Genomic DNA, 25,333 nt, shown 5'->3' with positions numbered 1-25,333 from the left:
AAAACAACAAAGATCATAACATCTGGTCCCATCACTTCATGGCAAACAGAAGGGGAAAAAATGGAAGAAGTGACTGATTTTACTTATTTTCTTGGGCTCCACAATCACTGTAGACAGTGACTGCAGCCACAAAATTAAAAGACACTTGCTCCTTGTAAAGAAAGCTATGAAAAATATAGACAGTGTATTAAAAACCAGAGACATCACTTTGCTGACAAAGGTCCATATAGTCAAAGCTATGGTTTTTCGAGTAGCCATGCATGGATGTTAGAGTTGGGCCATAAATAAGGCTGAGTGCCAAAGAATTGTTGCCTTTGAATTGTACTGGAGAAGACTCCTGGGGGTCCCTTGGACTGCAAGGAGATCAAACCAGTCAATCCTAAAGGAAAACAATCCTGAATATTCATTGGAGGATTGATGCTAAAGCTGAGGCTCCAATTCTTGGGCCACCTGAAGTGGAGAACTGACTCATTGGAAAAGACTCTGATGCTGGGAAAGGTGGAAGACAAAAGGAGAAGAGGGCAGCAGAGAATGAGATGATAAGAGAGCATCACCGACTCAGTGGACATGAATTTGAGCAAACTCTGGGAGACAGTGAAAGACAGGGATCCCTGGTGTGCTGCAGTCCATGAGATTACAGAGTCAGACATGACTTAGCGACTGAACAACAACCAATATTTCTTTTGTATATGTGCATTCATGCTAAATCACTTCAGGGGTGTCTGACCCTTTTTGACCTTATGGACCATAGCCCACCAGGATCCTCTGTCCATGGGATTCTCCAAACAATAATACTGGACTATCTTGCCATGTCCTCATCCAAGGGATCTTCCTGACCCAGGAATGACACCCATGTCTCTTACGTCTCCTGCATTGGCAGGTAGGTTCTTTACCTTTAGAAGTCCTCTTTCTATACAGTGCCTATCAAAGTGAAAGTCACTCAGTCGTGTCATATTGTTTGTGACTCCGTGGACTATACAGTCCATGGAATTCTCCAGGCCAGAATACTGAAGTGGGTAGCCATTCCCTTCTCTGGGGGATCTTCCCAATCCAGGGATTGAACCCAGATCTCCAGCATTGTGGGCAGATTCTTTACCAGCTGAGCCCAGGGAAGCCCAGTATCTACCAAACTATATATTAAAAAAAAAATAAGAAAAGGGTGAATTTTATGGTCTGCAAATTCCATATCAGTAAAGTTTAAATAAACACAAATGTATGAAGAGTAATCATTACATGATCAATAATCTAGATAATAAAATAGACAAAAAAATTATAAGGTACTTATAATCAATTATGGTTAATATACTAAATGAAATAACTGAAATTAGCAAATCAGTGGATGATTTTAACAGCAGATTGTCTTTAGCATGACATGGTGCTGATGGAGCAGAAGACGAATCAATAAAAGAGGTCCAAATTGAGGCAGAGAATCCAAAAAGAAGAACAAGTTAGAAAAGACTATAAATGAATAAGACCACTGGCCATGATATTACCATGATAATTTCAATGGTTCCTTATTTGAAGCATTTGACAAAAATCTACTATCTTTTCACGAAAAGAAAAATACAAACCAGAAATTCAAGAGAACTTTAACTCCATAAAGTCTCCTAAGAAAAACCCCAGGTATAAGACTAAACGTTTTCCTCCTTGTATCAGGAACGAGAGGAGGGTGAATATTCTCATCACTCTCGTTCATCTCGGTACAGGGGGTTCTAGCCAAAGCAGGTAGGGAGTTAAGTTAAAGAAAAGGCATTCATTAAATAAATATTAGAAAATGGAATCTACTGAAAAATCACCAGTGGAGTTTATCAGAAACAGAAGGTAGATAGAATCAGTGTATTTCATCTGCTTAACTGATTAAAAATGGAAAAAAATCTTATTATGTTCCCTTTATGATGAAGAAAAATATACCAGATAAAATGACCCATTTATTATTTTTACTGTAGTAAAGTAAATGCAAAGGTAAAATTTCAGTTCTCTGAGGCATACCTTTCTTTGTATAAAATGCAGTGATATAAAATAACAAACACAGAAATGCAAGCACATTTCAAGCCTCTACTTGTGTCATGATTGTTAGTACTTTATTGACTGAAACTTTCTCTAGTATCTTGTCCAGAAAATATTTACTGTCCTTTTATAAAAGCTAAGTGTTCTTCAAAGTAGCTTTAAAACTGGTATGGACAAAGGCACAGAAGACAAATAAATAAACAAAATAACACAAACAACCTGCAAGTCTCCTGGCCTTCTACTATTTCCTTTAACATAGACATTAAAGAATAAGCTTAAAAATAAGAATAATCTGAAAACTTCATTATTCTGTTCTAGCATGATCTGTGGAATACTTCTTCCATTATGCAGTTTCAGAGATGTCTCAGTATTCTGATATAAACACTATTTATTATAGCTTTATAATTCTTTCAATATGTGGTATATTCATTTCTGCCTTAAACTTTTTAAATATATGCTTGACTATTTTTACAAGAAACTTCAGAAAATATTAAGTCATTTTGAAATAAATTAAATAAATACTTTAAATGATTCAAAAATAATTAAAATCTTTGTAATTTTTAGTGTACCATCTAAGAACAGGATGTTGAATCTCTTATTAAATATATATTCATTTTTTGATTTCATAAAGCTATTCCTATATATTTATATTTTGTCACTAATTTTTGTTAATACAGTATTTTTCTTATATTTTCTAAATTGCTGTTGAGGGTATATAGCAAATATATTTATTCTCTATTTTTATTAATACAGGCTAACTTAGACTCTCTTATTGGCTCTAACTCTTCTCAGTTGATTAATTTAGACTATTGTTCATCTCATAAAATAGCCCTCAAATAATTATAACAAATATCATACTTGTTTTATGTTTTAATTAATTTATTATAGCATCAGAAAAAAATAAGAATAATTTTTCAAAAATTTGAAGAAATTTTATGCTATGGTTTACCCTTCAGGGATAATAGATAATTTGGGCAGGAATGTTTTAATATTCATTTTGTATTTGATTAGGATTGTTCAGGGCCAGGAATAGCAATCTTTTAGATGCTTGAAGGCAGAAATCTTACATTTACCTAACAGTTGAAGAATGCTTTAAAGTTACATATCCTCAGGGATATTTTAAATTTGTCCAAGAGAATTCCAAAATGTATAAATAATATTACAAATTTGTATTCTCATAAATATGTCCCTACCATAAGTAATATGTCTCTATTATAAATAAATAAAGATAGATAAAGAAAGCATGGAAATTAATAGACTAAAATGGTCCAACTTACTGAAAAGACTCCATTTTATAGTTACCTTCTGAGGTTTAAGAAAATCATTGGATTTGTTCAAAAGAGCGGTTAATTAGTTCAAACTCAGTATCTGATCCTCCCATTTATGGTCTAGAAGAATGAAATTTAAGCCTATTTATAATTAATTAATAATGTATATAGCAACATCTATTTTGATTCAGATCATATTCAAAATAGTTAAGCAGGTTGCCATTTCCTACTCCAGGGGATCTTCCAGACCCAAGGATTGAACCTGTGTCTCCTATGTCTCCAGCATTGACAGGCAGATTCTTTACCACTAGCACCACTGGGAAGCCCAAAGCATTTATATATTATCAGTAATTACAATTTCAGTTTGTTTATTCTACTTCAGTTCTGTATCATTTTCTGTATAATAAAGTACTGCCAAGCCAGGCTTCAGCAATACATGAACCATGAACTTCCAGATGTTCAGGCTGGTTTTAGAAAAGGCAGAGGAACCAGAGATCAAATTGCCAACATCCACTGGATCATCGAAAAAGCAAGAGAGTTCCAGAAAAACATCTATTTCTGCTTTATTGACTATGCCAAAGCCTTTGACTGTGTGGATCACAATAAACTGTGGAAAATTCTGAAAGAGATGGGAATACCAGACTATCTGACCTGTCTCTTGAGAAACCTGTATGCAGGGCAGGAAGTAAAAGTTAGAACTGGACATGGAACAACAGACTGGTTCCAAATAGGAAAAGGAGTACGTCAAGGCTGTATATTGTCACCCTGCTTATTTAACTTATATGCAGAGTATATCATGAGAAACGCTGGGCTGGAAGAAACACAAGCTGGAATCAAGATTGCCGGGAGAAATATCAGTAACCTCAGATATGCAGATGACACCACCCTTATGGCAGAAAGCAAAGAAGAACTAAGGAGCCTCTTGATGAAAGTGAAAGAGGAGAGTGAAAAAGCTGGCTTAAAGCTCAACGTTCAGAAAACTAAGATCATGGCATCTAGTCCCACCACTTCATGGGAAGTAGATGGGGAAATAGTGGAAACAGTGTCAGACTTTATTTTGGGGGGCTCCAAAACCACTGCTGATGGTGATTGCAGCCATGAAATTAAAAGACACTTACTCCTTGGAAGGAAGGTTATGGCCAACCTAGACAGCATATTTAAAAGCAGAGACATTAGTCTGCCAACAAAGGTCCGTCTAGTCAAGGCTATGGTTTTTCCAGTGGTCATGTATGGATGTGAGAGTTGGACTGTAAAGAAAGCTGAGTGCCGAAGAATTGTTTCTTTTGAACTGTGGTGTTGGAGAAGACTCTTGAGAGTCCCTTGGACTGCAAGGAGATCCAACCAGTCCATCCTAAAGGAGATCAATCCTGGGTGTTCATTGGAAGGACTGATGTTGAAGCTGAAACTCCAATTCTTTGGGCACCTCATGCGAAGGGTTGACTCATTGGAAAAGACCCTAATGCTGGGTAGGATTGGGGGCAGGAGGAGAAAGGGACGACAGAGGATGAGATGGTTGGATGGCATCACCGACTCGATGGACATGGGTTTGGGTAAACTCCGGGTGTTGGTGATGGACAGGGAGGCCTGGTGTGCTGCAATTCATGGGGTCGCAAAGAGTCGGACATGACTGAGCGACTGAACTGAACTGAACTGAAGCTTCACGTTGACTATGTAGCTCAACTGGTAAGGAACAGAATTGATCCATAATCCATACCTGATACTAATGCCAGAGGTAAAGCTTAAATATTTATTCACACTTTATAATGATTGAGGTATACATTATTTTATTAATGAATCCTAGGCTTAAAAATACCAATGATATTACTAAAAGTAATCTTACTGTACTGACTTTAATTCTAAATATTATCTTTGCCTTGGAGAAAAGATATCAGCAGTTTCAATTAGATTGGTAGTCCAAATAGGAAAACACACACACACACACACATATATATATATATTTACAAGTATATGCTTAATTAATAATGATAAGATTTTCTAAGTAAAAAGTATGTATCATGGAGTATTCATAGCTTCATGATGGAGATTGTATAATTTTATTGATTTTGTTAATTTTGCTAAATATGAGATGTCAAATATTGGAACCATATCTTCATATGTTGTCACTGAGTGAACTGAAAATGTTTGATCCCTGAGGATATACTCATATCTTATTCAATTCAATGTGAATCAATAATGATTCATCATCTTTAGTCCACTGGAGACAACATCCAAGTGTCAAATTACAAGCTCATCAGCTTCATCGACATTTAAATTTCCTTTAAGACAGAGATGTGTGGAATTGAATTTGCTTATTGTAAATGGAAAAAAGATTGGATTGCAGCCTGGTTCCCAGGATGATTGAATCTTTTCTGGGTGAAGCAGTATTAAATAAGATGATTAACAAGAGATTGTAGTTTTTTTTCTTTTACAATGAAAATAGATCAATTTTCAGAGTGAATGCCAGAGTACTCATACAGCTACTCAATCAGTTTTAAAAAATGAGTAATGAAAACTTTATGGAAAATTACCAGTTTTTAAAATGTCCAGATTAGCACAGACTGAGCCCACCCTAACTTCCGGTTACATGAAAGCAGACACACACCAAAAGCAATTCTTCAACCTTCAAGTTGAACAGTTGCGGGGGGGCTGGGGGAAATCTGCCTTAGAGACTTCTGAATGTTACTTGTCCTTCCCTGCAAATCCATCAAGGTAACGAGGGATTCATACCTCTATAAGGCATTACTGCCTCAGTGAACACTTCAAGATATGAACTTTCTTTGAATATTGGGAAATAAAAACGTCAAGCACATCCTATTAGGAACCACTGAGTTCTTAAGTATTCTTGACAAGTGTAAAGAGATGAGTAAAAGAGAAAAGATATGATGACAAAGAAGCACTGAATCATTTTTATGAAGTGTCTTTGTATATCATATAGGAAAACAAGTTTGAATCGCTTCTCTGGAGACCATCTCAAAAAGCACAGAACCATTGCTTCCTGGGTCTCAGCTATACAGCTTTGACCTAAATTTGTGAAATAAACATTCTTCATCTGCCATGATTACCTTTCACTATTTCATCTTGAGCTCAATAAATTAATATTCTTTCCCCACATCTACTTTTAGAAAATGTTCTCAGCTACTTCGATCTCATCAGCATTTGTAATTACCAACAGCCTTAAAATACATGGTAAGATTTATTTATACCATGACACTCAATGCCCCATAATTAATCCAATGTTAGAATGCCCAGTGCTGTCAATAATTCTCACTCTACTATGCGAATTCCCAAATCTTCTCTTAAAGTGAAAGACTCAAACCCTCACATCATTTATTATATAATATTCAAATATTTAACAATTTAATTTCTCACCATTTTATCAAAAAATTTTAATATCATACCATAGGTTTTTATTTTATACTTTATAGTATAATCTGATAGTACACTAATCATAGTTAATTTATTTCAATGATAATACTAAGATGAAGAATTTCATTTGGTTCTCTTTTATGGTTCGCAATAGTTCTTTTCAAATTTTTTTCAAAATTATTTTCAAATCTTTTCAAAGTCTATTATCTTATTAAGACTGGTTTTCTTTTTAATATAATTTATAATTATTTGAATATTTAAAATAGACACAATTTGGTAAATCCAACATTTTTGCCATTATTGGTTGGCTTCGTCTGACCATTTTTTTAGGATGGAGCACACCTAAGTTTTCTTTGAGTAACTGGTAATTTGACAAAAATTTATACCGGAAACTGTGCCTTATACATTGTGGAGGTTCTAGGTTCTGTTACTGTCTTCTAAACCGTTGATTTTTATTTTAGTGGTCAGTTCAATTACTGACTGATCATCTTGAACTTGGATAGGTTTGATTTTATGTCTTTTATGCCTGGGGAAAGCCCTGTACATTTTCCAAACTTCCCTAAATTAGCAAGGAACAATCTCTGAAATCAATCGCCTACGCAGATATTATCAAGTCCTAGTTTCTGATTGTGTTAGTGTAGGTCTATGGAAATTTTCTTCTCAAATGAGGATATAACTCCTAAAGCATGGCCTCAGTGGAGTGTCTTATTAGATGCTCAGTGTCCTAGGGGTGGGTTGGAACACCAATGTTGCTAGCACACCTAAACCTCTAGTATCTACGCATCACTCTCAGCCTCATAGCTGCTGGGTTCTCGTAGTACTATACAGTCGCATTCTGTGTATACACAGGCCAGTCTTCGCTGAGAACTTTGGGGGAATTCATTCTTTGCTTCTCTGGACTCCTTTCTTCTATATTGTGCTTATTTATACATTACAGCTTCTTTATCTGACCCAAACCCTGACTTTTGCCTTCTTCACTTAGCAGGACTACATGACTTATTTAGACTCCACTTCATTGCACTGTGACCAGAAATTTGTCCCCAGGAAGAAGACAGCATTGACAGAGGGACTGCCCTTGGATATGTTCATTCTCTCAAGAATAATGTTCTTGCATTAGTTGTTGTCCAATTCTATAAAACAGCTGATATATTTATATGTATATATGAGTTATCACAGACATTTGTTGGTTTAATTCTCATCATTTACAGTGGGAAGGTTAGTCTGGTAGTAGATAGAGGAAAATGTTCTAGAAAGTGAGCTGAATTTTTTTTTTTATATATTTATAAATTGCTTTCACAAATAATTTCAACCTTCAATATTGCCCTTAGGAACTTTGTTGTAAATCAAATCTTATTTTTCCACTGTTCTTCCATGTAAAATGAGAGTATTGTTAGAAAGTGCTGGGGATTACTTATCAATGTATTTTCCCCATTTCTAGACTCCTAAGGTTTTTGAGTACTTCCGATTTGAATTCCAGACAAATGTTCAGAAATGTAACAAAGTTGTTGTTTCCAGTGGATTTGCATTTAACTGTGTAACATCATATCTGAACCACAATCAGAATTATTAAAGCATAGTTCAGTTCAGTTCAGTCACTCAGTTGTGTTCAACTCATTGAGACCCCATGGACCACAGCACTCCAGGCTTCCCTGTCCATCACCAACTCCCAGAGCTTACTCAAAATCATGTCCATTGAGTCTGTAATGCCAACCAACAATCTTATCCTCTGTCATCCCCTTCTCCTCCCACCTTCAATCTTTCCCAGCATCTGGGTCTTTTCTAATGAGTCAGTTCTTTGCATCAGGTGGCCAAAGTATTGGAGTTTCAGCTTCAACATCAGTCCTTCCAAAGAATATTCAGGATTGATTTCCTTTTGGATGGACTAGTTGGATCTCCTTGAAGTCCAAGGGGACTCTCAAGAGTCTTCTCCAACACCACAATTCAAAAGCATCAATTCTTTGGCGCTCAGCTTTCTTTACAGTTCAACTCTCACATCCATACATGACTACTGGAAAAACCACAGCTTTGACTAGATGGACCTTTGTTGGCAAAGTAACATCTCTGCTTTTTAATATGCTGTCTAGCTTGGTCATAACTTTTCTTCCAAGGAGTAAGCATCTTTTTATTTCATGGCTATAGTCACCATCTTCAGTGATTTTGGAGCCCCCCAAAATAAAGTCTGTCATTTTTTCCCCATCTATTTGCCATGAAGTGATGGGACCAGATGCCATGATCTTAGTTTTCTGAATGTTGAGTTTTAAGCCAGGTTTCTCACTCTCCTCTTTCACTTTCATCAAAGGCTCTTTAGTTCTTCTTCACTTTCTGCCATAAGGGTGGTGTCATCTGCATGTCTGAGGTTATTGATATTTCTCCCAGAAATCTTGATTCCAGCTAGTGCGCCATCTAGCCGAGCATTTCGCATGATGTACTCTGCATATAAGTTAAATAAGCAGGGTGACAATATTCAGCCTTGACATACTCTGTACTAAAGCATAAGTATCAGTTAAAGGAAAATTAACTTGGAACAAACAAATGAAACAAAATTCTTCTCTCACTTCTAAAGACTTTTCACTGAAACATTTCAAGATGAATAGGTCCAGAATCCAAATTACACTGAACTCTTTCTATTGCTATCTTTGTTAACTTCATCTTTAAATATTTTTTTTTTCTGTCCATTGAATTCGCATCTACTAAGCTTATCCACCAAGTGATTTTTAAAACCTAAGAATCACAATTTTAGGTCACTATGAAAAGTAATCATCATTAAATTGATATTTTAAATAATGTGTCTTTAAGTGATTACAATCCACTGGCAGTACACAGCCTTTACTCCTTTGTCCTCTATGAGTCTCTTTAATTAGTAAATTTCTCTTACTTGTGAAATTCCTACAAAGATGTGTATATCGATTCTTAAAGTGTTAATCAAATTATTAATTAAACATCTAGGTACTGATTTTACTTCTCATTTCATCTTTTAAAGATCACAACTAATAAGAAATATTCCCAGAGTTACTGCTTTGTCATCTAACGGAATAGACTTCATTGCAGATGGTTTAGAATCTCTATGGGCAGATATAAACTGCTTGCATTGGCTCTTGAAGCTCAGTGTGAAGGAAATAATTGTTTTTCTCCTTTAATTCTACCTGATTCCCTATAAATTCTTCATTACATGAAACATGACTTTTCTTCTAATTGAGGACTTAAGTAAAATTTGAGAACTGCCCAGACATGTCAGAAATAAAGAATACATGTAAGAGAGTCATGTGAAATGAAGACTAAAATGTAAATAGGTATACCATAAAGAAAATAATACGGAATTTTTATAAAATGAACCTAGAGAGGAAAATTTCACTAAAGAGTTTAATTTTATCTGTTACTCATTTGACATTTTCCAAGAGTCTTTGAAAGATTTTATGCAAGCATGTAATGAGGTCAAATCTTCACTTTTGTGTGCCAAAGACATATCAACCACCAAACACTAGGAGTGACTTTCCCAAGGTGAGATGAACTATAGTTGGCTGTGGTGATTGTGTCCTTTATTCTTTCCCATATTCCTCTCTACTGCTCTTTATTGCCAGGCACATTCATCCCTAGGGCCATACAGTCTGAGTTCTCTTTCTCTCATTGAGGGAGGAGAGTGTCTAGAGGATTGATCTTAGGTTCATATGAGGATAAGAGATTTGATTAACTTAGCACTCATGAGAAGATGGATTTCAAACTCTCTTCTGTGTTAACAATGACATGTCATTTATTACTTGAATCGTTTTAGATAAATGCCTTAATATCTGCTAGTGGGAACTTTTGGTAATGTCTAATGCTATGAAAAGGACAAGGAAAATTTCGCTGGGACTATGAAAATCTTTTGACACCTAGACTGATTCTAGACAAAGAGAAGAGTTTGGAGGATCACATATAAGTTCAATAGCATCGTCTTCTTTAGGAGTATAATGAAGAAAATTTAATAATGGAAAACGTTTATATCCTCAAGCTGTACTTGCTATCTATAGTTAAGTTTTTTGTAGTCCTGGCTTTAATTTTAGTTGCTCACATATTTGGTGAGCACTTGGAATCTTGACATTTTGCCACAAAACTATAGAATTTTATATTTGAAAGATCGTTCAGTCCAACATTTCCCCCCTTTATTCTCCTCATTGAAATATCCTCAATTCTCTCCTCTTTCATAAATGTCAAGGTTTTCTAATTCTTTTCCAGTGTTTACCATTCTTCCTTAGATAAGCTACTTTTAATCCCTTCCCTTTTCAAATCTTTCACTAGGAAATAAAATTATGTTACAAAAAGAGACCATGATACAAAGGGCAAAGCCAGTAACTGAAGAAATTATTATAAAATAATTTATCCTCTTTAAATGTTCCAATCCAGTCATATCAGAGGTAAGGATTCTAATACAAAAGAATGTTTTAAGTTCTCATGTACCCTGGAGAGGATTTAATCTTGTTTTCCTCACATCATATAATCCTTCAAGTCCTCTATTACTCAAAATTGCCACAAGTTAGAGGACTAATTTTTACAATGATCATAGCTTTAAGCAGCAGGATATATTTTAGGCAGAAATTTATTAATTTTTTTATCCAAATCTTTTCTTTTATGAACCACCATTACCTATATTCCATTTCATTATTTATTTTGCTTATCTTACACCCCTAATATAGAAAATATTTAGGAGTTGGATGCTGAGGAGGGAAGGAAAGCTGTCTAACCCTACCTAGTTTAACCATCTTCTATCACCCCTAAAAAATATGTATATTCCTCTCAGTTCCTTAGCATCAACAGATTTTGGAACTTCAAAGACAAGAAGAGACTCTTATTTCTCTGCTATCATTCAATCAGCTCTCCCATCTGAGACAATGAAATGCAATGACTGAGTAACTTAGGCTAAGATGGGTCAAAGGAGAGAGGGATGGGAGCTTTAAAAAAAAGAGAGAGATCCAAATTCATTATCCCGTTAAGTAAATCTTTGCTTTTCTGGTAGTGCCTTTCATATAAAAGTCCTCATTAAACATTTGGTGAGTGAATGAACGACCTGGGATGAACTATGTCTGTATATAAAATCTGAGGTGACCAGGACATCTTCCAATTTCAGAAAGTAATATTGGACAGCTGTGACCCTTGAGATACTAATGCTTCAGCTGGAGCTTATGTAAATTCAGCGCGTTAAAGAATGTTAATCTTTTGTTGTTGAATATTCAAAATATGGCAATTGGTTAGAAATTGCTGGAGATTTATTTCAGTTTCTAACTGTTCTCAGCTTTAAAATGAGCTGCTCCCCAAATCAGTGAAAGAATTTTGGTGAGGTGATTTTCACATGGGCTTAGAGAGAACTGAGATGTGTATGAAAAAATGCCAAAAGGAATGTGTATGGATGGGCAAGTTGTAAGAGTGTCATGGGGCCTGGCATCACAACTTGTGTCTGGCAGTGTTGGAGAGATGGGTGAGGACTTGAAGGAGAACAAAGTCTTGAGGAGTTTCTTGGCAAATCGTGGGGCAACAATAGGGTTCTTCTGATGGTCATAGAAAACTGTCTGGATCTGAATTGAAAGGAAAATTTCTCCATATACCTGCAAGGCACAGCCTTGTTTTGGTGTTTTGGTGCACTGGATTCTCTGGGGGAATCAGTGTCACCCTGACATCTTCCAAGTTTTGTCCTAGATGCCACTAGATAAGCACCAGCAATAATGGTGGTGATGAGGAACTTGAAGGAGTTGAACATGGGTGGTAACCACTAGTAATTTGAAGAGCAGGTGAGGCGGAGCATCAGGAAGAGAAAACTCAAAGTCCCAGCCAACCAGAATGTGGTGTGTGTGGGAATGCGGAAAGGTGCTAACAAAGGTGAGTGTTTCTTCATAAACCTGGATGTTTGTCATTAGCATCTAAGGGTGTAAGCCATAGACACCAGGATAATTATTATTAATGCAGTCCCATTTGTACCCACTACTGTCTGACATGATTCACTTGTATAATTTGTCTTTGTCAGTGATGCGTGCATTCACTGTCTTAGAAAAGGCAATTTGATAACTCATTCTCTGTTAAGATGGGCTCTTGGAATGTCTCTAGGTTAGGATTACCAGATTATCAGCTAAAATACAGTTGTTGATAATGTATAATCAACAATGTATACTATAGTAGTATAGTGTACCTCTATAATGCAACTTTAAATAAACAACAAATAATATTTGAAGGTAAGAATGTCCAAAATGTCACCTGAGACATATTTAGATACTGTTGTTCAGTTGCTAAGTCGTGTCTAACTCTGCAGCATGCCAGGCTTCCCTGCCTTTCACTATCTCCGGGAGTTTCCTCAAAGTCACGTCCATTGAGTTGTAGATGTCATCCCACCATCTCATCCTCTGCCACACTCTTCTACATTTGCCTTCAATCTTTCCCAGCATCAGGGTCTTTTCCAATGATTTGTCTCTTTGCATCAAGTGGCCAAAGTATTGGAACTTCACCTGCAGTTTCAGTCCTCCCGATGAATGTTCAGGGTTATATCCCCATTGTGTGTGAGACTGCTAGGCCGCTTCCATCAAATCTGACTCTGCAGTTCTATTGCCTGTAGCCCGCCAGGCTCCTCTGTCCATGAGATTCTCCAGGCAAGAATACTGGAGTGATTTGCCATGCCCTCCTCCAGTGCATCTTCCTGACCCATGGATCGAACCCAGGTCTCTTATGTCTCCTGCATTGGCAGGTGTATTCTTTACCACTAGCGCACCTGGGAAGCCCCATTATATCCCCCCTCCCCCACCAAAATTTGTTTACCTAAAATTCATATTTAACAAAATATACTTTCTACCTGGCAATTTTATCCTAGAATTCTAGGTCCACTGCATCAGAAATCTCCATCTGTCAGATGGCCATCTTATCTCATTTCTTTGCAAAGATGGAGACGTAGGGATTTCCATCCTGCCTCTAGTTTTGTGGTCAATAGGCTCCCTTCCTCACTGGTATCCCCTGCCTCTAGGAGGCGCTCTTCACAGTCCAGGCTTTCAGACTGCACGGGAGTGAGATCTACTCCGGTTAGACTTCTGTAGTCAGTGATTCTTCGTGGTCAATTTGTCTCCTGTTATTCTGTCCCACTTTCTCTCTAATACAAGAGAAATTTCTTTCTCCTGCTTACCTCTTTTAGAGCGTGTCTAACTTAGAAAAAGGAGATTTTTTTCTTTCTCTCTTCTTTTTTTAACCATCAGTTCAGTTCAGTTCAGTTCAGTCGCTCAGTCATGTCCAACTCTCTGCGACCCCATGAATTGCAGCACGCCAGGCCTCCCTGTCCATCGCCAACTCCCGGAGTTTACCCAAACCCATGTTCATCGAGTCAGTGATGCCATCCAACCATCTCATCCTCTGTCGTCCCCTTCTCCTCCTGCCCCCAATCCTTCCCAGCATTAGGGTCTTTTCCAATGAGTCAACTCTTCACATGAGGTGGCCAAAGTTTTGGAGTTTCAGCTTCAACATCAGTCCTTCCAATGAACACCCAGGATTGATCTCCCTTAGGATGGACTGGTTGGATCTCCTTGCAGTCCAAGGGACTCTCAAGAGTCTTCTCCAACAGCACAGTTCAAAAGCATCAATTCTGCAGTGCTCAGCTTTCTTCACCGTCCAAATCTCACATCCATACACGACCACTGGAAAAACCATAGCCTTGACTAGATGGACCATTGTTGACAAAGTAATATCTCTGCTTTTAAATATGCTACATAGATTGGCCATAACCTTCCTTCCAAGGAGTAAGCGTCTTTTAATTTCATGGCTGCAATCACCATCAGCAGTGATTCTGGAGCCCAAAAAAATAAAGTCTGACACTGTTTCCCCATCTATTTCCCATGAAGTGATGGGACCAGATGCCATGATCTTAGTTTTCTGAATGTTGAGTTTTAAGCCAACTTTTTCACTCTCCTCTTTCACTTTCATCAAGAGGCCCTTTAGTTCTTCTTCACTTTCTGCCATAAGGGTGGTGTCATCTGCATATCTGAGGTTATTGATATTTCTCCTGGCAATCTTGATTGCAGCTTGTGTTTCTTCCAGCCCAGCGTTGCTCATGATGTACTCTGCATATAAGTTAAATAAGCAGGGTGACAATAGACAGCCTTGACGTACTCCTTTTCCTATTTGGAACCAGTCTGTTGTTCCATGTCCAGTTCTAACTGTTGCTTCCTGACCTGCATACAGGTTTCTCAAGAGACAGGTCAGGTGATCTGGTATTCCCATCTCTTTCAGAATTTTCCATGGTGTATTGTGATCCACACAGTCAAAGGCTTTGGCATAGTCAATAAAGCAGAAATAGATGTTTTTCTGTTTTTAACCATACAGCTCTGTAATTTGCAGGAGCACCTGTGTGGATGACAGTAGTGATATGTACAATGTATATTGAGGGAAAATCGGTACAATACTCAGAAGCATAGCTCTCTCCAGTGTTTACTCCCAAGCTCTCTTCTTTGGGATTTCTGAGCCCTAAGTACGTAAGGAACTATGGTGAAACAGATATTTGCCTGTTGCTATGTGAAAGTTAAGAAGTCTTTTTTTTCCTTTTGTTTGCTTCCTTATTATTGTTATTTCTTGTGTGTTTATTCGTTGTTGCTTTGATTGGTTTTGCAAAAAATATACAAGGAACTTATCCTTATGTCACCTATCTCTTTTCATGGTGTATTTTGAGTATCAGCTCTGACCCAGATAAAACACTTCCTGCACTTGCTAGTCAAATACTTTCTATCTGAAGTGGATTTGTATTTGCATGTATATTTTTAGACTGTATAGAATACATATATATATATATATATATTTATAAAACGAGTTTACCATGAGCCCACTGTGGCTCAGATGGTAAAGATTCAGCATGCAGTGAAAGAGATCCATGTTCAATCCCTAGGTTGGGAAGGCCCCCTGGATAAGGGAATGGCAACCCACTCCAGTATTCTTACCTGGAGAATTCCATGGACAAAGGAGCCTGGCAGGCTACAGTCCACAGGGTCACAAAGAATTGAACCCAACTGAGCAACTAACACAATCCAATGAGTTTACACACTTTTTCAAAGAAGAGAGAAAAATTTCAGTGTAGCAATACATAAGATATTAGACACAGTAAGATGAAAGAAATAAATTTTACTCTTGGATCTACTAGTCACTAAATGCCGCCCATCCCTAATCTTGGATTTTCTTATCTGTGGAGAATGATACACTATGGTATTGTAGGGACACATTTGATTTTTTTTTGATTATTTGTTTTTAATGGTAGGGTAATAATATATTCTGGAATTAATCAGATACATAATCTTGATATATAGATATATATGTGTGTGTGTGTGTCTGTGTATTCCAGTTATTATCAACACTTAGCTTTAAAAAGTGAACTCTAGCTGGGACTATAGGATTTTGATCCCACACTGTGATAAGAAGATTTTGCCCATGTCTTTCATGTATTAATAAAATGCTTAAAGAAGTTAATATACATCTCACCTTTAAATAACTCATTGATGCCTGATTTCCAGCAATCCTATGAACTTTTCTGTTTTCAAAAATATTGCTTCCAGGGGACAGATTGTCATGGTTTATTCAACATAAGTCCCAGCCACATTTATGTAAAAAGGAACTTGGTTGTCAATCATACAGGATTTATTCATCCAAGAAAATAACCACAGGAAAAGTGTAGACACAAAAGTTCCAGGATCCTGAAAGGCTAGTTGAGCTCTTAAGTTCAATTTCCACAATGAAAACTTCATGATACTCACTCAGAATTCTCTTTAACCTTCCAAGCTCTCAACTTCTTTTAATATGAAATCATGGCAACAGAATAGATTTGTGATTACCAAATACAGTTGATGAACAGAATCACCTTAAGATTTATTTTCTTTCAATTTTAGACTCCTGGGTTCCATCTGATACCTAAAGAATCTGGTGACCACATCTGGGGAGTCTCCCTATGACAATGATTGCCTTACAAAATAGAGACTGTCAAGGAACAATTGGTTTGCTGCTACAAAACGTACAAGTTAATAATGTTTATCTAATATCAGAAACACAGAGTTAAATGAAAAAAATGTCTATAAATAGTACCACACATTGGAACTAAAATTGCAACATTAATCTAGGTAGGAATAATGAGACTTAAATACACACACACACACACACACACACACACACACATATATAACACTCACACATACATACATACATACATACATACATATATATATATATATATATATATACATACACATACACAATATGACCTTCCCTGGTGGCTCAGATGGTAAAGCATCTGCCTGCAACGAGAGAGACCTGGGTTCAATCCCTGGGTCGGGAAGATCCCCTGGAGAAGGTATGGCAACCCACTCCAGTACTCTTGCCTGGAAAATTCCATGGACAGAGGACTCTGGTAGGCTACAGTCCATGGGGTCGCGAAGAGTCGAACATGACGGAGAGACTTCACTTTCACTTTTCACACATTATGACCTGCAGATCTTGGAAATCTTTACTTTTGATCTGTTCCCAAACGATTCTGAAAATTAGTGATTTGAAGGAATGACTGGATTCTTCTAGGTATCACATTTAATTTCATGTAAAGTTCTGACTACTACAACTGTCCTGTTGCTTATTTCTACGAAAATAAGTGTTCAATAATTGACAGCAATCAAAATGAAAATGTGTTTCATTAGAAAGTCATATGGCAGCCACGCTGGATTTTTAAAAACTGCCATGACGAGCAGACAAGAAGGAGCCACATTTCAAGCTGTGTTTCTATCGTCCTTCACTAGAGGGGGGACCCTTTCCTTCAAAGCAGTTTTCTTTGTACTGTAAGAAGCCTATATGAACAACATGCTCCAAGCCAAGCCTCCATGTTTCAAGCCCTCAGACAAATGAGCTTTGCATTTAGTTCCTAAATCAAAACTTGATAACTACTCAAAGTTTTATGATGTTTTCTTTCACATCTTTTTCTTGAATTTACTGAGTGTTCATGAAGCAAGTCTTATGTGTTTAGAACTACATACAAAGGGTAAAATCATTATATCCCTGTTCTCATGAAGGTGAAAGAAGAGAGTTGACAAATGAAGCATATACAGTTGTTTGCCACTATTGAAAAATAAGTAAAATAGGTTTTGAGAGTTTATGAAAGGAAAAGAATTAATGGTGGTGAGAGTAATCCAGCAAGTTTGCATGATGACAACAGTGTGATATGAGGGAGTAGAACCTGGTTATGCTGAAAGTGGGAAAAGAGAAATAGATGTCAAAATTTCACAACTAAAACCAAATCCTTTTGTCACTCACTTTCAGGTCTTCAAAGAAAACCTCATATATCAAGCACATGTCCTACCACCAACCACTCTTTATAGCCTGCCAACTGTATTGCGTGGGTGTTCTTCTGTTCCTAAATGTTCTACAAAAGTTATACAAAATTGAAGTGATCACTTTTTAAATATATTTAAGTCATTTTTTTCTTTCTGCATTGCTCTTTGATCAAGTACTATGAAATGCTTTTGTTTGCATCTATGACCACTTTTTAACTTTTGACATAAATTCTTGAGCTTCTTGGAAATTTTAGTGTAATCTTAGTCCTTAAGGAAGTTTCAAGTACTTATTTCCCTAACACTTATATTTAATCATCATTTTCTTTCCAAAATATGGAAAAGTGAACAACAAATTATTTTTACTTCCTATCTTGGGCAGCCCTGATGTTTAGTCAGATTGGCATCATTATGCTGTAACAATACATCCAAGTTCATTTTGGTTCTTATAATCTCTTCAAAACACTGAAATACAACTTATTGTTATAATATTGAAACTACAAATTCTAGGTAATTACATCTTCTCCCTTAAAACTGTATAATTTCCACTTTTCCTCTTAATGTTGCTGGTCAAATATGTGTTTTTAAGAAAGTCCTACCTAAATGAATGCTGCAGCTTCCCTAATGCAAGTTTAGTCTCAATATGCAATATTTATTATTAGCATACATTATTATTTTTTTTTTTTACTTAAGTCTGGTCTGTACTTCTGACATCAAATATATGAATTCATATTTTTCTGTAGCACCAGAACAATTGCTCTTTACATGTTTCTGTAATATGCAGTAGTATTGGTACAAGAAGATTCCCCAGATAGAATTGCCAGATAACATACTGGATACCTAGTTAAATTTGAATTTCAAATAACTATCAAATAACTCAGTGTAATTACACATATGTGGGTCTTACCTGTATCAAAACTATATTAATTATTTATTTTGGATTCAAATTAAGTGTATTTTTATTTGCTAACTCTGGCAACACTAGCAGGAAATTATTACCAAGATTCTATCAGGCTTCCCCTAAAAGACCTGCTTCATTTTTTTTTTCCTTTCTCTTTCCCTCAATTTCTTTCTCTTCTTATTTTGTTTAGTCCCTTCAACTGTTGCTCTCAGTCCTGGACCATTTTTAATACATACACTCCCTTCTGCTTTTTCACAAGTCGTTCTTCCCTGGCATATTTGTGCCTGCCATCTGAAACCTTTCTGTCACGTCCTTAGTGTCTGCTCTAAAATCTTCCAGTGCTCTCAGGTACATTCATGATGAAGGCCAGCAAGATTCTTAGTTTAATTTTCAGGATCCTTCTAATTAAACGCATCTTTCTATTCAACTCTTGTCCCAGTCATTTCACAAACTAGTACCTCATCCCCAAAGCCTTTCCATTAAATGTGTTTCTTGTATGCCTCCAGCCACCTGGCCAGGCCACTTGTTTTCTTAGATATGCATGTCTTCTCATCTGATTAGCTTGTCAAACTCTCATACAAATGCTTTTTGGGATGCTTTCCTAAAGCTTTTATTCCTCCATCATTAATTTTCTATTGAAATTACATGTAACAATTGCTTTAACACACGATCCCATACTGCATTTCATTTTTTGGCCATGTTACTTTTCTCTCCCTCAATAAAATACTAGTCATTTCTAGGCCAGTGAGTGTGATCTTTCTACGAATCAAATACCAGGAGTTCAAAAACTACCTTCTGCATTGAGTAGAAGAGGATAATGACCGCCAAATTAAAGCTGAAGCAATTACCACTGAGGAAGAAATGACTAGAACAGTTGTCAGGTTATAGACATCACCATCTCTTCTGCCGAAGAATTGATGCTTTTGAACTGTGGTGTTGGAGAAGACTCTTGAGAGTCCCTTGGACTGCAAGGAGATCCAATCAGTCCATCCTAAAGGAGATCAATCCTGGGTGTTCATTGAAAGGTCTGATGTTGAAGCTGAAACTCCAATACTTTGGCCACCTCATGCGAAGAGTTGACTCACTGGAAAAGACTCTAATGCTGGGAAGGATTGGGGGCAGGAGGAGAAGGGGATGACAGAGGATGAGATGGTTGGCTGGCATCACCAGCTCAATGGACATGAATTTGAGTGAACTGTGGGAATGGCGATAGACAGGGAGGCCTGGCGTGCTGCAGTCCATGGGGTCGCAAAGAGTCGGACATGACTGAGTGACTGAAATGAACTGAACTGATCTCTTCTGCTTTGGGTATCTGCTGAGCTGGATGAAAGCTGCCTTTAGTAACAGTCAAAGAGGACTTGAAAAGTGAAACCAAACCATCAGGCTTTAATCATGCATCTCAGAATGAAAGATGCTCTAAAATAGGATATTTTTCCAGAGTTCATTTCGGGACTTGAGAAATCTAAAGGTTGATCCTCCTTGTTCTGATTGCTCATCTTGGAAGCTCCAATCTGACATTCCACTTCAAGTTCAGATTCCTACAGCTGGTTGTTCCTGACTATTGCAAGATGTTATTGTTTTATATTTGAGGCCAGATCAGCAGAGGTCCAAGTGCAGGATGCTTGATTGAAGATATGATGTTAGGAAAGGAGGCATTTCAGAATTATTCTGAACTTGATATGGAGACAAATAAGGCAGAGGCACCTCTGATCTACCGACTGAGGCCCAGACATGGCCTAGTATTTTTGCTAGTACCATATCTCTAGAGTTCATATAAATCAATTTACAGGAACATTATTTATTTCTCTCTCCAAGACGATTTGCCAGAATGAGGTCAGAAAGAAAGATTAATATGACACCTAATACTGCAGCAAGAAGAAAACGGTTTTATAATTAGGGTCAGACCTTAAAGAGGCAGGTATGCTTGCTCTGCAGGAAAATATTAAATTCAGTCTCCCATTCAGGAGCCTGATATATCCTGTTTTGGTGTATCCAATGGCAGTGCAGCCATGACAGAAGGACAGGCCATGGGTGTCTGAAATCCTAGCTTGACAATCCCCTTAACTTCTCTGAGCTTCAGTTTCATCATCTGAAAATAAGAAAATGTCATGGTGTCTTGTGAGAATTAAAGCTGAAAATAGGTGGGAGATGGAAGCCTTGTGCTAACAGTAGGCTCTTGATAAATAGGTACACTTGACTCTACCTCTTATAATCCATCTTTTCATGCCAGTGGAACCAAGGTTTGGGTCTAGGTAGAAATTTGTACAGTACTTTTATATTGTAAAGCTCTTTCAAGTGCATAGTCTAATGTATTTTAAAAATATTGCATTGAGCACCATGGCTTCTGTCACTCTCCTTATAGTTTTCTGAGAAAGAAGCTGAAATACAGAAAAACTGTTATAGTGCAAAGATTCCTCAGCAAGAATCTGGAGAGTTGGTTAAATTTCCAACTGAACCACTAAGTACTTGATGCCCATGAGCACATTAGCCCTCTTGTGTGTAAAGCAGAAATTCTGACCTAGATGTTCACCATGGTCAGGCATAACTCTGAAAGTCTATAATGCAGCCTAGACAGGGACAAAATTATAAACAGAATTTGGGCTTTTCTGCTTATGAAGTGGTATGACTTTTCTCTCTTGATCACATTGCTTCCTTTGCAGTTATTTGCAGCATTGATTCCTTACATTTACATGAAGAAATATAAATTTCTTTGCCCTTTAAAATCCAACTGCTAAATGTGCATGTCTTACAGTAAATGTTGCTCAACCACCAATGATTTGTTGTAACTGCATGGGGGATACACATAAATCAAAAATGCATTTAGAGCTCTGTCCAAATTATAAATTCAATAACTCAGTCCAAATTATAAATCAAATATCTGACTACTGTGCAAGTGCCAATCAACTGAAATAGATTAATAACCTCAACTGAAGTGACTTGATGAATGGTAGAAGTTATGGGAACTATAAGATTTCAGCTCTAATTTGAAGAGCCCTTCACAGTGCTGGCAGAATCCTTCTGCTCACTGGGTAATAGGAATAGGGAAATTTAGAGAATGTAGGCCATGGACTTTTCTTAGACTGTCTTTTTGTTCTCATGCCTTCCCTATGCAGAAAGTACTCATTGTTCTTAACGTTTTGTAGATGAAGGAATGAAAATCAGAGAGGTGAAGTGGCTTGTCCCATGTCACAGGCTACTAAAATGTAAAGCAGGACTTAAACTTTCAGAGAATCTTTCTGGAGACTCTTAACAGTTCTATGATACTGTTTCCCATACCATTCTAAGTAGAGGATAACTGGTGGGTGGAATTTCACAGTCAAATTGTCTTGAGTTGAAAATGATCTCTATGGGGCTAGAGAATATAAAAATTCCAAGAAATCTAAGGTATGTTGGATTTATCTCCTTTAATGATGAAAAGATTTCTTTAATTTTCCCTGCTCAAATGCATTATTTCAGCTTATCAGGATGTGCATTGCACCTGTGTAGTCCTCTTCACTTTAAGAACTCCACGATCACTAAAGTTTGCATAATTAGATTGTTTTGACTTTTCTTATTTTTATAATAACTTTCCTGAGCCATTTATCCACTACCTGCAGCTTCCTCCCTTCTCCAGATACAGAAGTGTCTGGCCATGTCATGGGGTTTTGTGAGCATTAAAAAGAGAAAAGAAAGATTTTATATCAATAGCTCAATATTCTATTTCTCATACATCATGTATCAGGTTGAGATAAATGGATTTTATTTATAATTTAATGTGAAATGAGTACCTACTGCAAGATGGCTCTGTTAGCTATCTTCCTATGTGCTACCTAATTATCAAAACAACACCAAGTGGTCGTTCTTATTATCCTCGAGGCTTCTTTAGTACTCATGAGCCCTGTGGAGTTACTAGGGAACTATAATGGCTTGTCTTAAAGAAACTTAGGTTACTTCACTGACCTAGTAGAAAATGTAAAATCTCAAACACTTCCCATAGGAAATAGACTTCCACAAACATTTATGGAGGTAAATCTCTCTCCACATTTCCTCACCTTTCAACATTTCCCACAGTCACCAGCCTCTCTCTCACTTGTGCTCATCTCTCCCCATTGCATTTACTAATAGCATTAGTGCTTTCACATTGTTTGTAGTACTAGTAGTATCCAATAAACCTTAAACACTTCAGTCTGGATCAAGGTAACCAGCAGCCTTGAGCTCAGAATGATTAAGAGCCCTCACCAGCCACTGGCACTAAGGCCACTCAACTACTGCTTAAGGGACATGGAGCATGTTGTTTTTAGTACAGGAAAACACAAAAACATGTTTAGGAAAAGAGGATGCTGGATGTTACGAGAATATAAAATATTAGTAAACATAATATTCCAAGGGAACATAGGGAAGGAAAAGCAAGCAACACAGATATGTGAGCTACTGCACTTCCTTACAGTGGTATAAATCTTATCAGTTCTCTGATGGGGCTAAAGGGTGGGCATTATTTTGCACATTTCACATTTGAAAAAACTGAGGTATGGAGAAGTTGTGTAATTTTACCAGACAGCATGGCTTGCAAACAAGGTAAACTGATGCAGGTACATTCAGCATCAAAGCTCCTTCCAGTATGGTACAGCTCTATTACAGAAGCTTTTGCACAGCAAAGGAAACCATAAACAAAATGACAAGACAACCCAAAGAATGGGAGAAAATTTTTGCAAACAAAGCAAACTACAAGGGACTAATCTCCATAGCATATAAATAGCTCATGCAGCTCTATGTGAAAAAAAAAACAACTTCAATCAGAAGATCTAAATAGACATTTCTCCAAAGAAGACATATAGATGGCTAAGAGGCACATGAATAGATGCCTGACATCACTAATTATTATCGAAATGCAAGTCAAAACTACAATGAGGTATCTCCTCACATCAAATGGCCATCATCAAAATTCTGCAAAGCAATTTTCCTTCAATAAAAAAATAATTAATTTTAAAAAAGCCAAAAAAAAGAGAGAGTCTACAAACAATAAATACTGAAGTAGGTATGGAGAAAAGGGAATCTTCCTATACTGTTGGTGAAAATGTAAACTGGTACAACCTCTATAGAGAATAGGATTGAGGTTCCTTAAAAAACTAAAAATAGAGCTACCATATGATCCAGCAATCCCACTCCTGGGCATATATCTGGGGAAAAACATGGTTTGAAAGGTACACATGCACCCCAATGTTTATTGAGGTGCTGTTTACAGTAACCAAGACATGGAAGCAACCTAAATGCCCAACACAAGAGGAATGGATAAAGAAGATTGACACATATACGCAATGGAACGCTATTCAGCCATAAAAAGAATGAAATAATGCCATTTTCAGCAACATGGATGGACCTAGAAATTATCATACTAAGTGAAGTCAGTCAGTCAAAGACAAATATCACATGATGTCACTTGTATGTGGAACCTAAAAAAAAATTATGCAAATGAACATATTTACAAAACAGAAACAGACATCAAAAAAGAAAACAAAAAAAAACTTGTGGTTACCAAGAGGGAAAGGTAGGGGGAGAGAGAAACTAGGAGGTGAAGATTAACATTCATATATAATGAATATATAACAAGATTCTATATATTAGATACACACCGTGAAAGTGAAAGTTGCTCAGTCATGTCCAACTCTTTGTGACCCATGGACTACAGTCCGTGGAATTCTCCAGGCCAGAATACTGGAATGGGTAGACTATCCCTTCTCCAGGGGATCTTCCCAACCCAGGGATCGAACCCAGGTCTCCCACACTGCAGGAGGATTCTTTACCAGCTGAGCCACAAGGGAAGCCCAAGAATACTGGAGTGGGTAACCTATCCCTTCTCCAGGGAATCTTCCCAAATCAGGAATCTAACCAGGGTCTCCTGTGTTGCAGGCAGATTCTTTACCAACTGAGATATCAGGGAAGCCCAGATATGCACTAATATATATAAAATGGACAATCAACAAGGATCTACTCTTTAGCACAGGGAACTCTGCTCAATACTCTGTAATAACCTATATAGGAAAAGAATCTGAAAAAAGATATGTTTATATAGAACTAAATCACTTTGTTGTATGCCTGAAACTAATGCAACATTGTAAACTAAATGTACTCCAACACAAAAAAGAAGAAGAAAAAAAATCTCAAAAAAAGTAGTTAAAAATAACATCAATCAAATTGAAGGGAAGCAAGCATAGTTTCTCATTAGCAACTTCAAACTCCCACCATTCTTAAAAATGTATTATGTAATATTTCACATGATGTATTTATATAGCTAACTTACTAAAAGTAGTCATAGTTGTTTAGGGACTACAAAATTATCTTTGCTCTGGAACACCACCCTCCGAAAGGAAACTACTATTCTGAATTTAACATTAATCATTTTATTGCTTTTTGTGTTTAATTGTAATAAGCTACATGTATCATAACATTTACCAACTTAACCAACTTAAATATAAGGTTTAGTAGTATTAAGTTCACTCATGCTGTGTAGTCAATCCAGAACT

At 36.9% G+C, this 25,333-nt stretch overlaps 1 long non-coding RNA gene across 1 annotated transcript; it reads left to right on the top strand.

Annotated features, from left to right (window-relative positions):
- The first annotated feature begins 18,606 nt into the window (after positions 1-18,606).
- On the top strand, positions 18,607-24,834 carry LOC145523256 (uncharacterized). Its single transcript, XR_014066452.1, has 2 exons — positions 18,607-20,069; positions 24,499-24,834. It is a non-coding gene; the product is annotated as an uncharacterized LOC145523256 (long non-coding RNA).
- The last annotated feature ends 499 nt before the right edge of the window (positions 24,835-25,333 follow it).

The sequence above is a fragment of the Giraffa tippelskirchi genome, chromosome 10 (assembly GCF_054371585.1).
Source record: "Giraffa tippelskirchi isolate mGirTip1 chromosome 10, T2T-mGirTip1v1.2.pri, whole genome shotgun sequence".
Lineage (NCBI taxonomy): Eukaryota > Metazoa > Chordata > Mammalia > Artiodactyla > Giraffidae > Giraffa > Giraffa tippelskirchi.
This window is presented reverse-complemented; position numbering and strand designations above follow the sequence as displayed.